This window comes from Salmo trutta, chromosome 19 (assembly GCF_901001165.1).
Source record: "Salmo trutta chromosome 19, fSalTru1.1, whole genome shotgun sequence".
NCBI classification, from domain to species: Eukaryota; Metazoa; Chordata; class Actinopteri; order Salmoniformes; family Salmonidae; genus Salmo; species Salmo trutta.
Window position 1 is genome coordinate 3418493 of NC_042975.1, and position 16969 is coordinate 3435461.

The 16969-nt window shown below is 44.2% G+C and overlaps 1 protein-coding gene across 1 annotated transcript in view; it reads right to left on the bottom strand.

Annotated features, from left to right (window-relative positions):
• Nucleotides 1-16969, bottom strand: part of LOC115155048 (neurobeachin-like) — a 161732-nt gene that overhangs the window by 117554 nt on the left and 27209 nt on the right. The gene's annotated exons all lie outside the window — the stretch shown is intronic.

Genomic DNA, 16969 nt, shown 5'->3' on the forward strand with positions numbered 1-16969 from the left:
AGAGAGACAGTGAGAGACACAGAGAGACACAAAGAGAGACAGAGAGAGAGACAGAGAGACACAGAGAGAGAGACAGAGAGAGAGACACAGAGAGAGACGGATAGAGAGAGAAAGATGTACATATGACGAAGAGAGACAGACAGAGAGAGACAGAGAGAGACACAGAGAGAGAGACAGAGACAAAGAGAGACACAGAGAGAGACACAGAGGGAGAGACACAGAGAGAGACAGAGACAAAGAGAGACAGAGAGAGACACAGAGAGGGAGACAGAAAGAGAGAGAGTGAAAGACAGAGAGATTTGGCCCTAAACAGAGAGTACACAGTGGCAGAACACCAGACAACTGTGACTGACCCAAACTTAAGGAAAGCTTTGACTATATACAGACTCAGTGAGCATAGCCTTGGTATTGAGAAAGGCCGCCGTAGGCAGGCCTGGCTCTCAAGAGAAGACAGGATATGTGCAACACTGCCCACAAAATGAGGTGGAAACTGAGCTGCACTTCCTAACGTCCTGCCAAATGTATGACCATATTAGAGACACATATTTCCCTCAGATTACACAGATCCATAAAGAATTAAAAAACAAACCCGATATTGATAAACTCCCATATCTACTGGGTGAAATACCACAGTGCTCCATCACAGCAGCAAGATGTGTGACCTGTTGCCACAAGAAAAGGGCAACCAGTGAAGAGCAAACACCATTGTAAATACAACCCATATTTATGCTTATTTATTTTCCCTTTTGTACTTTAACTATTTTCACATCGTTACAACACTGTATATATACATAATATGACATTTGTAATGTCTTTATTCTTTGTGAACTTCTGTGAGTGTAATGTTTACTGTACATTTTTCATTGTTAATTTCACTGTTGTTTGTTATCTATTTCACTTGCTGTGGCAATGTGAGTGTGTCCCTGGCTATCTGTAAATGATGTCTGAGTGTGTGGAGTGTTCCCCTGGCTATCTGTAATGATGTCTGAGTGTTGGAGTGTTCCCCTGGCTATCTGTAAATGATGTCTGAGTGTTGGAGTGTGCCTCTGTCTATCTGTAAATGATGTCTGAGTGTTGGAGTGTTCCCCTGGCTATCTGTAAATGATGTTGGAGTGTTGGAGTGTTCCCCTGGCTATCTGAAAAATAATGTCTGAGTGTTGGAGTGTTCCCCTGGCTATCTGTAAATGATGTCTGAGTGTTGGAGTGCTCCCCTGGCTATCTGTAAATGATGTCTGAGTGTTGGAGTGTACCCCTGGCTATCTGTAAATGATGTCTGAGTGTTGGAGTGTTCCCCTGGCTATCTGTAATGATGTCTGAGTATTGGAGTGTTCCCCTGGCTATCTGTAAATGATGTCTGAGTGTTGGAGTGTACCCCTGGCTATCTGTAAATGATGTCTGAGTGTTGGAGTGTTCCCCTGGCTATCTGTAAATGATGTCTGAGTATTGGAGTGTTCCCCTGGCTATCTGTAATGATGTCTGAGTATTGGAGTGTTCCCCTGGCTATCTGTAAATGATGTCTGAGTGTTGGAGTGTGCCCCTGGCTATCTGTAAATGATGTTGGAGTGTTGGAATGTTCCCATGGCTATCTGTAAATGATCTCTGAGTGTTGGAGTGTGTCCCTGGCTATCTGTAAATTATGTCTGAGTGTTGTAGTGTTCCCCTGGCTATCTGTAAATTATGTCTGAGTGTTGGAGTGTGCCTCTGTCTATCTGTAAATGATGTCTGAGTGATGGAGTGTTCCCCTGGCTATCTGTAAATAATGTCTGAGTGTTGGAGTATTCCCCTGGGTATCTGTAAATGATGTCTGAGTGTTGTAGTGTACCCCTGGCTATCTGTAAATGATGTCTGAGTGTTCCCCTGGCTATCTGTAATTTATGTCTGAGTGTTGGAGTGTTCCCCTGGCTATCTGTAAATGATGTCTGAGTGTTGGAGTGTTCCCCTGGCTATCTGTTAATGATGTCTGAGTGTTGGAGTGTTCCCCTGGCTATCTGTTAATGATGTCTGAGTGTTGGAGTGTTCCCCTGGCCATCTGTTAATGATGTCTGAGTGTTGGAGTGTTCCCCTGGCTATCTGTTAATGATGTCTGAGTGTTGGAGTGTTCCCCTGGCTATCTGTTAATGATGTCTGAGTGTTGGAGTGTTGGAAGAATAAAGTGCTCTGACAAAGGCTGTAAACTATGTCAGAACAAAGGCTGTAAACTGTGTCAGAACAAAGGCTGTAAACTATGTCAGAACAAAGGCTGTAAACTATGTCAGAACAAAGGCTGTAAACTATGTCAGAACAAAGGCTGTAAACTATGTCAGAACAAAGGCTGTAAACTATGTCAGAACAAAGGCTGTAAACTATGTCAGAACAAAGGCTGTAAACTATGTCAGAACAAAGGCTGTAAACTATGTCAGAACAAAGGCTGTAAACTATGTCAGAACAAAGGCTGTAAACTATGTCAGAACAAAGGCTGTAAACTATGTCAGAACAAAGGCTGTAAACTATGTCAGAACAAAGGCTGTAAACTATGTCAGAATAAAGGCTGTAAACTATGTCAGAATAAAGGCTGTAAACTATGTCAGAACAAAGGCTGTAAACTATGTCAGAACAAAGGCTGTAAACTATGTCAGAACAAAGACTGTAAACTATGTCAGAACAAAGGCTGTAAACTATGTCAGAACAAAGGCTGTAAACTATGTCAGAACAAAGGCTGTAAACTATGTCAGAACAAAGGCTGTAAACTATGTCAGAACAAAGGCTGTAAACTATGTCAGAACAAAGGCTGTAAACTATGTCAGAACAAAGGCTGTAAACTATGTCAGAACAAAGGCTGTAAACTATGTCAGAACAAAGGCTGTAAACTATGTCAGAACAAAGGCTGTAAACTATGTCAGAACAAAGGCTGTAAACTATGTCAGAACAAAGGCTGTAAACTATGTCAGAACAAAGGCTGTAAACTATGTCAGAACAAAGGCTGTAAACTATGTCAGAACAAAGGCTGTAAACTATGTCAGAACAAAGGCTGTAAACTATGTCAGAATAAAGGCTGTAAACTATGTCAGAATAAAGGCTGTAAACTATGTCAGAACAAAGGCTGTAAACTATGTCAGAACAAAGGCTGTAAACTATGTCAGAACAAAGGCTGTAAACTATGTCAGAACAAAGGCTGTAAACTATGTCAGAACAAAGGCTGTAAACTATGTCAGAACAAAGGCTGTAAACTATGTCAGAACAAAGGCTGTAAACTATGTCAGAACTAAAGGCTGTAAACTATGTCAGAACAAAGGCTGTAAACTATGTCAGAACAAAGGCTGTAAACTATGTCAGAACAAAGGCTGTAAACTATGTCAGAATAAAGGCTGTAAACTATGTCAGAATAAAGGCTGTAAACTATGTCAGAACAAAGGCTGTAAACTATGTCAGAACAAAGGCTGTAAACTATGTCAGAACAAAGGCTGTAAACTATGTCAGAACAAAGGCTGTAAACTATGTCAGAACAAAGGCTGTAAACTATGTCAGAATAAAGGCTGTAAACTATGTCAGAACAAAGGCTGTAAACTATGTCAGAACAAAGGCTGTAAACTATGTCAGAACAAAGGCTGTAAACTATGTCAGAACAAAGGCTGTAAACTATGTCAGAACAAAGGCTGTAAACTATGTCAGAACAAAGGATGTAAACTATGTCAGAACAAAGGCTGTAAACTATGTCAGAACAAAGGCTGTAAACTATGTCAGAACAAAGGATGTAAACTATGTCAGAACAAAGGCTGTAAACTATGTCAGAACAAAGGCTGTAAACTATGTCAGAGGTTTTTGTCAGAACCTGGAAAGAGATTTTCAACCCTCTACTTTCGTGATGAATATTAATTAATGGGTTCTAATTCATATTCAGTCAAGTTACATTTTTGTCAAGATCAATTTTTTAGTATTTTTATTATTGTTGTGTTTCTTTAGATAGCTGCAGCACTCAACCTTAAATTGCATCCTGTATACTGTAATCATCTTACCAATTCGCTATTGAGCTCACTTCTGGGGGTGGAAATAATATATTTGAGTTTTTTTCCTTTTAAAAAGTCACCAGAATTAAGATTTTCAATACTTATATTTGGTTTTTTGGGGGTCCAACCCCTTAACCCCCCCTCCCAACTCTGCTAACTTTCCCCCCACAGCTAAAAGATTTTGCAGATGAAATACTGGAGCAGAGCTATTGAGAGAGGCCACCGTAGGCAGACCAGGCTCTCAAGAGAAGACAAGCTATGTGCAACACTGCCCACAAAAACTGAGCTCCACTTCTTTAACCTCCTGCCAAATATATGACCATATTACAGACAGATATTTCCTACAGATCACACTGTGCTGGCAGAATTTGGGGTGAGCTGTTGTAATTTCTCAAAGGGATATGTTCTGTCTTGGATTGTGTTGCCTTTCCTAGACCCCTGGTACAGTATGTCTGCACACTAACAGAAAGGCCATTGTGTTCCCGGGAACGGTTGATGTATTGAAATAACTGTTACGTAAACAATGTGACCTTTCACTATACAAGGGACATGTAAACCATTTCTCCGTGAAGTTCTTCCCTGTGAAAACAGAAGTGGATCTGCCGTGCAGCTGCTTGTATTAAAGATGTGTCTATTATATCATGAAATAGTCTCTGCCTTATTCTTTGGATTGAATTTTCCACAATAACACAGACCACACAAAATAATTTGAAAACAAATAAAACATTGATAAAATCCCATATCTACTGGGTGAAATACCACAGTGTTCCATCACAGCAGCAAGATTTGTGACCCGTCGTCATGAGAAAAGGGAAACCAGTGAAGAACAAACACCATTGTAAATACAACCCATATTTATGCTTATTTATTTTCCCTTTTGTACTTCAACATCGCCACAACACTGTAGATAGCTAATAATATACCAATTGAAATGTCTAGACTGTTTTAATGTTTCTCTTGTTTATTTCACTTCTATTCCATTTGTTTTGGCCATGTAAACATATGTTTCCCATTACAATAAAGCCCATCAAATTTAATTGAGACAGAGAGAGGCAGAGAGAGAGAGAGAGACAGAGAGAGGCAGAGAGAGAGAGACAGAGAGAGAGAGACAGAGAGAGAGAGAGACAGAGAGAGACAGAGATAGATAGAGAAAAAGAGAAGTAAAGCAGGAAAGTGGTTATACAATAATTTGTTTATCTTTCTCTGGCTCTGTACAGTGTCAATTCCCTCCATCTCCCTGTAAACAGTGTCAGATCCCTCCATCTCCCTGTAAACAGTGTCAGATCCCTCCATCTCTCTGTAAACAGTGTCAGTTCCCTCCATCTCTCTGTAAACAGTCAGTTCCCTGTAAACAGTGTCAGTTCTCTGTAAACAGTGTCAGATCCCTCCATCTCTCTGTAAACAGTATCAGTTCCCTCCATCTCTCTGTAAACAGTGTCAGGCCATCTTAACACCGTCACTTCTGCATCGGCCAGCACACCCTGCCAGCCACACCCTGCCAGCCACACCCTCCAGGGTAAAGGGCGCACAAGGGTTGGCACCGTCACACGTCCTCTGAGGCTACAGGTGACCTGACTACCCCCCTAGCAACAGCTTGACAACGTTTGTTTTGGCAACGACCATTGTCTCCAGAGTGTTTTTCCGCTAACGTTCTGTAGTCTAGAAGCTCCATTCATAAAAACACTGGTGGTGAAGCTCAACGACAAGACATTAGCTGGACCATACGGAACGACGGTTGTCGAGCGGTTGCTAAGGAAGTGACGTCAGCACTTTCCCATGGCCTTGTCACTGGTTTAATCATGTGATACGCCAGAGACGAAAGGACGACGTGCTCTAGAAAAATACTAAAGAGTGTGTGTGTGTGTGTGTGTGTGTGTGTGTGTGTGTGAGGGAAGCTGGCACCCTGGTTGGCATGACTACCACCCTAGTCTACCTGTGCCAGGGCTGGATGGTGATGCCAGCTTCATCTCCACATACTAGTGTTGCACGGTATAACAAAACATTTGTACTTGTTTTTTTTTGTTTTTTTTGTTTTTTTTTATACAAGAACATGAAAACGGTTGGTTTCTAGAATTTGTGATACTTCTGTCAAATGTGTCTGTCTGTCAACACAGCCGATGTCCCCTGACAGTGAGAGAGGTCCGGGCCACTTCCTGATGGCTAGTTCTAACCTGTCCTGAAGAACCACTCAGTAGGAGTCTGGGCTGCAGCACCTCTCACTAGGAGGCAAATGTCCTTTCATTGGATACACAAAGGTAAAGCCATTCATATCTGTTGGGTGATTGGTTGAGGCTTCTTGGGTGCGTGACATCACTCCGAGCCATTACCAAAAACATGGCGGACAATATCTCTCGCCTCGGATCTGAAACCAGTAGTAACCACCAACTTCAATGACGATTATCTTCAAATTAGAATTACATGTTTTATTTAACCTTTATTTAACTAGGCAAGTCAGTTAATAACAAATTCTTATTTACAATGACGGCCTACCCCGGCCAAACCTTAACCCGGACGACGCTGGGCCATTTGTACGCCGCCCTATGGGACTCCCAATCACGGCCGGTTGTGATACAGCCTGGAATCGCACCAGGGTCTGTAGTGACGCCTCGAGCACTGAGATGCAGTGGCTTAAGAATGCTGCGCCACTCGGGAGACCCAAGGAAGACGAATCTACCACACTACTTAGTATGCACACTACCACACTACTTACAATGCACACTACCACACTCCTTAGTATGCACACTACCACACTACTTACAATGCACACTACCACACTACTTAGTATGCACACTACCACACTACTTAGTATGTACACTACCACACTACTTAGTATGCACACTACCACACTACTTACAATGCACACTACCACACTACTTAGTATGCACACTACCACACTACTTACAATGCACACTACCACACTACTTGGAATGCACACTACCACACTACTTAGTATGCACACTACCACACTACTTAGTATGCACACTACCACACTACTTAGTATGCACACTACCACACTACTTACAATGCACACTACCACACTACTTAGTATGCACACTACCACACTACTTACAATGCACACTACCACACTACTTAGTATGCACACTACTTAGTATGCACACTACCACACTACTTAGTATGCACACTACTTAGTATGCACACTACCACACTACTTAGTATGCACACTACCACACTACTTAGTATGCACACTAACACACTACTTAGTATGCACACTACCACACTGCTTAGTATGCACACTACCACACTACTTAGTATGCACACTACCACACTACTTACAATGCACACTACCACACTACTTGGAATGCACACTACCACACTACTTAGTATGCACACTACTTAGTATGCACACTACCACACTACTTAGTATGCACACTACTTAGTATGCACACTACCACACTACTTAGTATGCACACTACCACACTACTTAGTATGCACACTACCACACTACTTACAATGCACACTACCACACTACTTAGTATGCACACTACCACACTACTTAGTATGCACACTAACACACTACTTAGTATGCACACTACCACACTACTTAGTATGCACACTACCACACTACTTACAATGCACACTACCACACTACTTACAATGCACACTACCACACTACTTAGTATGCACACTACCACACTACTTACAATGCACACTACCACACTACTTAGTATGCACACTACTTAGTATGCACACTACCACACTACTTAGTATGCACACTACCACACTACTTAGTATGCACACTACCACACTACTTACAATGCACACTACCACACTACTTAGTATGCACACTACCACACTACTTAGTATGCACACTAACACACTACTTAGTATGCACACTACCACACTGCTTAGTATGCACACTACCACACTACTTAGTATGCCCACTACCACACTACTTAGTATGCACACTACCACACTACTTACAATGCACACCACCACACTACTTAGTATGCACACTACCACACTACTTAGTATGCACACTACCACACTACCACACTACTTACAATGCATGACCGGTATGTAGCTTCAGTTGAAATGGTTCTCACCAAACAAAGCTCTCCTCTCTCAGGGTTTACCATGACACCCAGTCTGACAGCAATGACCCCCACTCTGAACAACCATTGTGATCTAGTAACACTAGTTAAGTCTATTAAACCATCCACTCTGAACAACCATTCTGATCTAGTAACACTAGTTAAGTCTATTAAACCATCCACTCTGAACAACCATTCTGATCTAGTAACACTAGTTAAGTCTATTAAACCATCCACTCTGAACAACCATTGTGATCTAGTAACACTAGTTAAGTCTATTAAACCATCCACTCTGAACAACCATTGTGATCTAGTAACACTAGTTAAGTCTATTAAACCATCCACTCTGAACAACCATTGTGATCTAGTAACATTTAAAGGGACAGTACACTAGGTAGGTCTATCAAACCATCCGCAGACTGTCTGTGTTCAATACTTTCCAGGTATGCGGGGGACGGGGGACGGGCAAGAGGACAAAGTTCCCAAAGTGAAATAACTTTATTAACGTGTAAAATGTTTGCAATAGAATCCTATGATTTTACATTGGGTCAGTCGCCTAAATGACTCCCCCCCCATTTACAGCCCTGATGTAACATGTCAAACATTATCCTCATCATGTTATTGTTTATGATAATATTGAAGCAATTTGGTTTCATTGGTTGTTTAGCTGTTGACTGGTTGAAACAAAGCGAGAGGCGGGTCTCTCAGATGAGAGATGATCAAAGACAGTGTTTATCTTGTTGACTGATTGACTTCCTGGTTCATCTGAATTAAATCAACCAATCAAAAGACAAAGCTGAGCGGCGGCAGCTGTACCTCATTACACAACCCTCTACTCTGCATCACATTGGAGGGTTCAGAGGGCGAGGTGGAGAGGCTGGTTACGAACACACACACACACACACACACACACACACACACACACACACACACACACACACACACACACACACACACAGGGACACACACACACCCACAGGGACACACACACACACACACACACAGGGACGCACACACACACACACACCCACAGGGACACACACACAGGGACGCACACACACCAGCTCCAAGCGTCGGCAGGGACAATAGGCCCTTTCACGCTGATATCATCATCTACCACTTCAAAGGCCTGAGAGAGGTTTTCCCCTGGGTGAGATGCTGCTATTCAGACCTTTATGGGAATATAGGAGAAGAGCACGAGAGGTGGAGAGGAGAGGAGAGGAGAGGAGAGGAGAGGAGAGGAGAGGAGAGGAGAGGAGAGGAAAGAGAGGTGAGGAAGAGAGGTGAGGAGAGGAGAGGAGAGGAAGAGAGGTGAGGAGAGGAGAGGAGAGGAGAGGAGAGGAGAGGAGAGGAGAGGAGAGGAGAGGAGAGGAGAGGAGAGGAGAGGAGAGGAAAGAGAGGTGAGGAAAGAGAGGTGAGGAAAGAGAGGTGAGGAAAGAGAGGTGAGGAAGAGAGATGAGGAGAGGAGAGGAGAGGAAGAGAGGTGAGGAGAGGAGAGGAGAGGAGAGGAGAGGAGAGGAGAGGAGAGGAGAGGAGAGGAGAGGAAGAGAGGTGAGGAGAGGAGAGGAGAGGAGAGGAAAGAGAGGTGAGGAAAGAGAGGTGAGGAAAGAGAGGTGAGGAAGAGAGGTGAGGAGAGGAGAGGAGAGGAAGAGAGGTGAGGAGAGGAGAGGAGAGGAAGAGAGGTGAGGAGAGGAGAGGAAGAGAGGTGAGGAGAGGAGAGGAGAGGAGAGGAGAGGAGAGGAGAGGAGAGGAGAGGAGAGGAGGAGGAGGAGGGGTGGAGAGGTGGAGAGGAGGAGAGGAGGAGAGGAGGGGTGGAGAGGTGGAGAGGTGGAGAGGTGGAGAGGTGGAGAGGAGGAGAGGAGGGGTGGAGAGGTGGAGAGGAAGAGAGGAAGAGAGGAGGAAAGGAGGAGAGGAGGAGAGGAGGAGAGGAGGAGAGGAGGAGAGGAGGAGAGGGAGAGGAGGAGAGGTGGACAGGAGGAGAGGAAGAGGAAGAGAGGAGGAGAGGTGGAGAGGAGAGAGGGAGAGGAGGAGAGGTGGACAGGAGAGAGGGAGAGGAGGAGAGGTGGACAGGAGAGGGGGAAAGGAGGAGAGGGGGAAAGGAGGAGAGTGGGAGAGGAGAGGACAATCAAGGGGATGAAATTACACTGACGTCATCAGAGCGCGACGTATGTTTGTTGTTGTTGAACACTGTTGTACGCCGAAACTGAAACCTGTCGAACATTGAAACCTGAACTAGCTGGCTGGGTGGTCTCAAATGGAGGCCGCTACTGAATGTTTCCAGCGTTGCAGGAGCTGCGTTTACTTTGTTCCGGGACAAAGTGGAATGCGTTGACTTTCAATGTTGACAACTGCTTGCTTGTGGAGGACTACAGGAGCGAAGTAGCTACTCTTAGCAAGCAAGTAGCAAACCTACATAAGCTAGTGGGGAACCCACGCCCGCCTACTTTTTCTTTTTCTTCCACCCCAGTAGCCGCTCTGGTCTGATGGAAGTTTCCCCGCCGTGGCGGCTCTCCACAGCCGGCTGGCCGATGCTCAGCAGGGTTCCATCCCCGACGGGGTCTCCCCCTTCCCTGGAGAACAGAGCTGATCTCAACCCAATCAACCAGCCATGGAGGTACGTCACTCGCCGTGGAAGTCGAAGAAGGCGTCCTCTGGCAACGGGGGTCTCCACGGAGATGTTGAGCCCAGAACTGACACAGACCAGAAACAGCTTTGCCGCCCTGGATCCAGAGGTTCCGACGCCTTCGTCCGTGGTGGCTTCCCAATCAAGATCAGATCCGGAGGTACCTGCGTCTTTGTCCTTGGTTCTGTCTCGATCTTCGGTGTCTTCTACCTCGGGTTCAGATCCTCGGAGCTCCCAGCCTCACCAGACCGTGATACTGCCTGAGAGACCGGCCCATTCAACATCACCAGCTGTCATCATAGGCAGCTCTGTGGTGAGAAACATCTCGGTCCCCAAGGCAAAAACCCTGTGCTAACCAGGAGCACGAGTACCGGACATCACAAGGCTGCTTCTGACTGTTCTACCCAGGAGTACAGGACCCAACAAGGCTGCTTCTGACTGTTCTACCCAGGAGTACAGGACATAACAAGGCTGCTTCTGACTGTTCTACCCAGGAGCAGGAGTACAGGACATAACAAGGCTGCTTCTGACTGTTCTACCCAGGAGTACAGGACATAACAAGGCTGCTTCTGACTGTTCTACCCAGGAGCAGGAGTACAGGACATAACAAGGCTGCTTCTGACTGTTCTACCCAGGAGTACAGGACATAACAAGGCTGCTTCTGACTGTTCTACCCAGGAGTACAGGACATAACAAGGCTGCTTCTGACTGTTCTACCCAGGAGTACAGGACATAACAAGGCTGCTTCTGACTGTTCTACCCAGGAGTACAGGACATAACAAGGCTGCTTCTGACTGTTCTACCCAGGAGTACAGGACATAACAAGGCTGCTTCTGACTGTTCTACCCAGGAGTACAGGACATCACAAGGCTGCTTCTGACTGTTCTACCCAGGAGTACAGGACATAACCAGGCTGCTTCTGACTGTTCTACCCAGGAGTACAGGACATAACCAGGCTGCTTCTGACTGTTCTACCCAGGAGTACAGGACATAACAAGGCTGCTTCTGACTGTTCTACCCAGGATTACAGGACATAACCAGGCTGCTTCTGACTGTTCTACCCAGGAGCAGGAGTACAGGACATAACAAGGCTGCTTCTGACTGTTCTACCCAGGAGCAGGAGTACAGGACATAACAAGGCTGCTTCTGACTGTTCTACCCAGGAGCAGGAGTACAGGACATCACAAGGCTGCTTCTGACTGTTCTACCCAGGAGCAGGAGTACAGGACAACACAAGGCTGCTTCTGACTGTTCTACCCAGGAGTACAGGACATCACAAGGCTGCTTCTGACTGTTCTACCCAGGAGTACAGGACAACACAAGGCTGCTTCTGACTGTTCTACCCAGGAGTACAGGACATAACAAGGCTGCTTCTGACTGTTCTACCCAGGAGTACAGGACATAACAAGGCTGCTTCTGACTGTTCTACCCAGGAGTACAGGACATAACAAGGCTGTTTCTGACTGTTCTACACAGGAGCAGGAGTACAGGACATCACAAGGCTGCTTCTGACTGTTCTACCCAGGAGTACAGGACATAACCAGGCTGCTTCTGACTGTTCTACCCAGGAGTACAGGACATAACAAGGCTGCTTCTGACTGTTCTACCCAGGAGTACAGGACATAACAAGGCTGCTTCTGACTGTTCTACCCAGGAGTACAGGACATAACCAGGCTGCTTCTGACTGTTCTACCCAGGAGCAGGAGTACAGGACATAACAAGGCTGTTTCTGACTGTTCTACCCAGGAGTACAGGACATAACAAGGCTGCTTCTGACTGTTCTACCCAGGAGTACAGGACATAACTAGGCTGCTTCTGACTGTTCTACCCAGGAGTACAGGACATAACAAGGCTGCTTCTGACTGTTCTACCCAGGAGAAGGAGTACAGGACATAACAAGGCTGCTTCTGCCTGTTCTACCCAGGAGTACAGGACATAACTAGGCTGCTTCTGACTGTTCTACCCAGGAGTACAGGACATCACAAGGCTGCTTACGACTGTTCTACCCAGGAGTACAGGACATAACCAGGCTGCTTCTGACTGTTCTACCCAGGAGCAGGAGTACAGGACATAACAAGGCTGCTTCTGACTGTTCTACCCAGGAGTACAGGACATCACAAGGCTGCTTCTGACTGTTCTACCCAGGAGTACAGGACATAACCAGGCTGCTTCTGACTGTTCTACCCAGGAGCAGGAGTACAGGACATAACAAGGCTGCTTCTGACTGTTCTACCCAGGAGCCGGGAGCTGACACTGTCGTAGTCCATGTGGGGTCAAACGACATCTGAACATTTATTTTAAAATAACTGATTTTAGAATTAAAAGACTCCAAAAAAACGCCAATAATTTCAGTTCCAGTACCATCGTTGGGCCGCGGGTTTGAAAGATTCAGCAGATTGCTGGCATTACACACCTGGCTAAAAGACTACTGTAGCTCTGCTGGTATTACACACCTGGCTAAAAGACTACTGTAGCTCTGCTGGTATTACACCTGGTTAAAAGACTACTGTAGCTCTGCTGGTATTACACCTGGTTAAAAGACTACTGTAGCTCTGCTGGTATTACACACCTGGTTAAAAGACTACTGTAGCTCTGGTATTACACACCTGGCTAAAAGACTACTGTAGCTCTGCTGGTATTACACACCTGGCTAAAAGACTACTGTAGCTCTGCTGGTATTACACACCTGGCTAAAAGACTACTGTAGCTCTGCTGGTATTACACCTGGCTAAAAGACTACTGTAGCTCTGCTGGTATTACACCTGGCTAAAAGACTACTGTAGCTCTGCTGGTATTACACCTGGTTAAAAGACTACTGTAGCTCTGGTATTACACACCTGGTTAAAAGACTACTGTAGCTCTGCTGGTGTTACACACCTGGCTAAAAGACTACTATAGCTCTGCTGGTATTACACACCTGGCTAAAAGACTACTGTAGCTCTGCTGGTGTTACACACCTGGCTAAAAGACTACTGTAGCTCTGCTGGTATTACACACCTGGTTAAAAGACTACTGTAGCTCTGCTGGTGTTACACACCTGGCTAAAAGACTACTGTAGCTCTGCTGGTATTACACCTGGTTAAAAGACTACTGTAGCTCTGCTGGTATTACACACCTGGCTAAAAGACTACTGTAGCTCTGCTGGTATTACACCTGGCTAAAAGACTACTGTAGCTCTGCTGGTATTACACACCTGGCTAAAAGACTACTGTAGCTCTGCTGGTATTACACACCTGGCTAAAAGACTACTGTAGCTCTGCTGGTATTACACACCTGGCTAAAAGACTACTGTAGCTCTGCTGGTGTTACACACCTGGTTAAAAGACTACTGTAGCTCTGCTGGTATTACACCTGGCTAAAAGACTACTGTAGCTCTGCTGGTGTCACTTTTATTGATAACTTTGACACCTTCTGGAAACAGAAGACGCTCTACAGGAATGACGGAGTCCATCCAAATCATCTTGGCTCCTGGACTCTGTCCACACATTTCAAGGCTGTGTTGAAACAATGACTGGTAAATGATCCAAGACCAGCTCAGTTAATCCCTACCATTGTGACAATGAGTCGTGATAATGCTGCATCAAATGTACATGATCTTAGGGGCATTGGCAAAGACTATGTAAGTAATTTAATTGATGTACCCCTAATTGCACCGAATACATCTGTTTATCCTACAGCTATTGTATGCTGTAATCATGAGCCTATTAACCAGAGTTACACTGTTAGCACTGAGGCGGTGTGCAATAGTAGGAAGACCACTTTATGCAGTTCACTCTGCACTATCAGCTCCAATGTAAAAAACATGAGTAAGTCTACCTCTGATAAGCTTCCCAGTAAAGCATTAAAAACAATCAAGCAACCTAGAAAGTGCTGAAAATAGCCCATATTAACATATGCAGCCTGAGAAACAAGGTTCATGAAGTCAATAACTTGCTTGTAACATATTCATATTCTGACTATCTCTGAAACTCACTTAGATAATACCTTTGATGATACAGTGGTAGCAATACATGGTTATAACATCTACAGGAAAGACAGAAATGCCAACGGGGACGTTGTTGCGGTCTATATTCAGAACCACATTCCTGTAAAGATTAGAGACGATCTCATGTTAAATACTAATGAAGTCAGCCTGTTAGTAAACTTCTGGAAATTGTGTTTGACCAGATACAATGCTATTTTACAGTAAACAAATTGAAAACAGAATTTCAGCATGCTTATTGGGAAAAACACTCAACAAGCACAACACTTAAACAAATGACTGATGATTGGCTGAGAGAAATTGAGAGATAAAAAGATTGGGGGAAGTTGTTTTGTTGGACTTCAGTGCAGCTTTTGATATTATTGAAAGAGTTCCCTGTCCAAGAGAACACAGAGGGTTTTCTTTAATGGAAGCCTCTCCAACATAATCCAGGTAGAAGCAGGAATTCCCCAGAGCTACTAATGACATGCCACTCACCTTGAGGAAAGCCAGAGTTTCTATGTATGCGGATGACTCAACACTACACACGTCAGCTACTACAGCGACTGAAATAACTGCAACACTTAACAAAGAGCTTCAGGTAGTTTCAGAGTGGGTGGCAAGGAATAAATTAGCCCTGAATATTTCTAAAACTAAAAGCATTGTATTTGGAACAAAACATTCACTAAACCCTAAACCTCAACTACATCTTTTAATAATTAATGTGGAAATTGAGCAAGTTGAGATGACTAAACTGCTTGGCGTAACCCTGAATTGTAAACTGTCATGGTCAAAACATATTGATACAACAGTAGCTAAGATGGGGAGAAGTCTGTCCATAATAAAGCACTGCTCTGCCATCTTAACACCACTATCAACAAGGCAGGTCCTACAGGCCCTAGTTTCTACCTTCTTAACAACACTATCAACAAGGCAGATCCTACAGGCCCTAGTTTCTACCTTCTTAACAACACTATCAACAAGGCAGGTCCTACAGGCCCTAGTTTCTCCCTTCTTAAGGAAAGCTTTGACTTTGTACAGACTCAGTGAGCATAGCCTTGCTATTGAGAAAGGTCGCTGTAGGCAGACCTGGCTCTCAAGAGAAGACAGGCTATGTGCAACACTGCCCACAAAATGAGGTGGAAACTGAGCTGCACTTCCTAACCTCCTGCCAAATGTATGACCATATTAGAGACACATATTTCCCTCAGATTACACAGATCCACAAAGAATTAGAAAACAAACCCGATTTTGATAAACTCCCATATCTACTGGGTGAAATACCAAATTTAACCCATATTTATTTATTGTCCCTTTTGTACTTTAACTATTTTCACATCGTTACAACACTGTATATATACATAATATGATATTTGAAATGTCTTTATTATTTTGTAACTTTTGTGAATGTAATGTTTACTTTTGTTTGTTATTAAATAAAGAAAATAATAAAACATTAATGGAAATCAGTTTTTTGGGGGGTTTTTTTGTGGAAGAGGATGTTCTCATGGTAACTATCTTAATTAACCTGTCAATTCTACTTTGCCGACACACACAGAAACACAGATACAATCCTTTCTTGTTTCTTGTATCTTATTTTTATAGATAGAGGAGATGCCTTGTCTGGTGTCAACATTGCCGCTGGGTATTAGTTTATGTCATCACGGACAGGCTAGATTGGCTTGTTGGTGTGTGATGACAAGATGACGCTGACTTTGCTATTTAGTGACTTTTATCTTTACTTTTTTGGACAGGAAGTTCATACTCCTTGTGTTACTCTTTGTTTTTAAACTCTGCGTTCGTTGCGAAGGGCTCGTAAGCAAACGTTTCACTGTAAAGTCTACACCAGTTGTATTCGACTCGTATGACAAAAAATATAATGGATTTGATATGATTTTGACGTTGGTAGTTGATATTTGGAAATATTTTGTCTGTTGTTTTGACCTTTTAGAGAGGAAATTGTATTTTAGAGTGATTTTTCTTGACATTTTGTGTTTTTTGTCCGTGTGCGCTTCAGACATCAAAGTGTGTGTTTCTGTCTCAGAAGTTTGTGCTTCAAAGCTTTCAGGTGTGTGTGTGTGTGTGTGTGTGTGTGTGTGTGTGTGTGTATGTGTGTGTGTGTGTGTGTGTGTGTGTGTGGCTTTGTCAACATTGTTATTGTTACATCTGTTGAACTTTGCTCCCCTCCCAGGGTGCATCTCAATAGTAGAACATGTCTTCCTCCCCTTGTCTGCTCTTCATCCTCTCCAGTTCCCAGAGTCACCCTAGGAAAGGAGATGTGGAGAGGGAAGTTCTTTAGACTATTGAGGTGCAGCCCTCAGGGCTGTCTCTGTCTTGTCTCAAGGCCCTC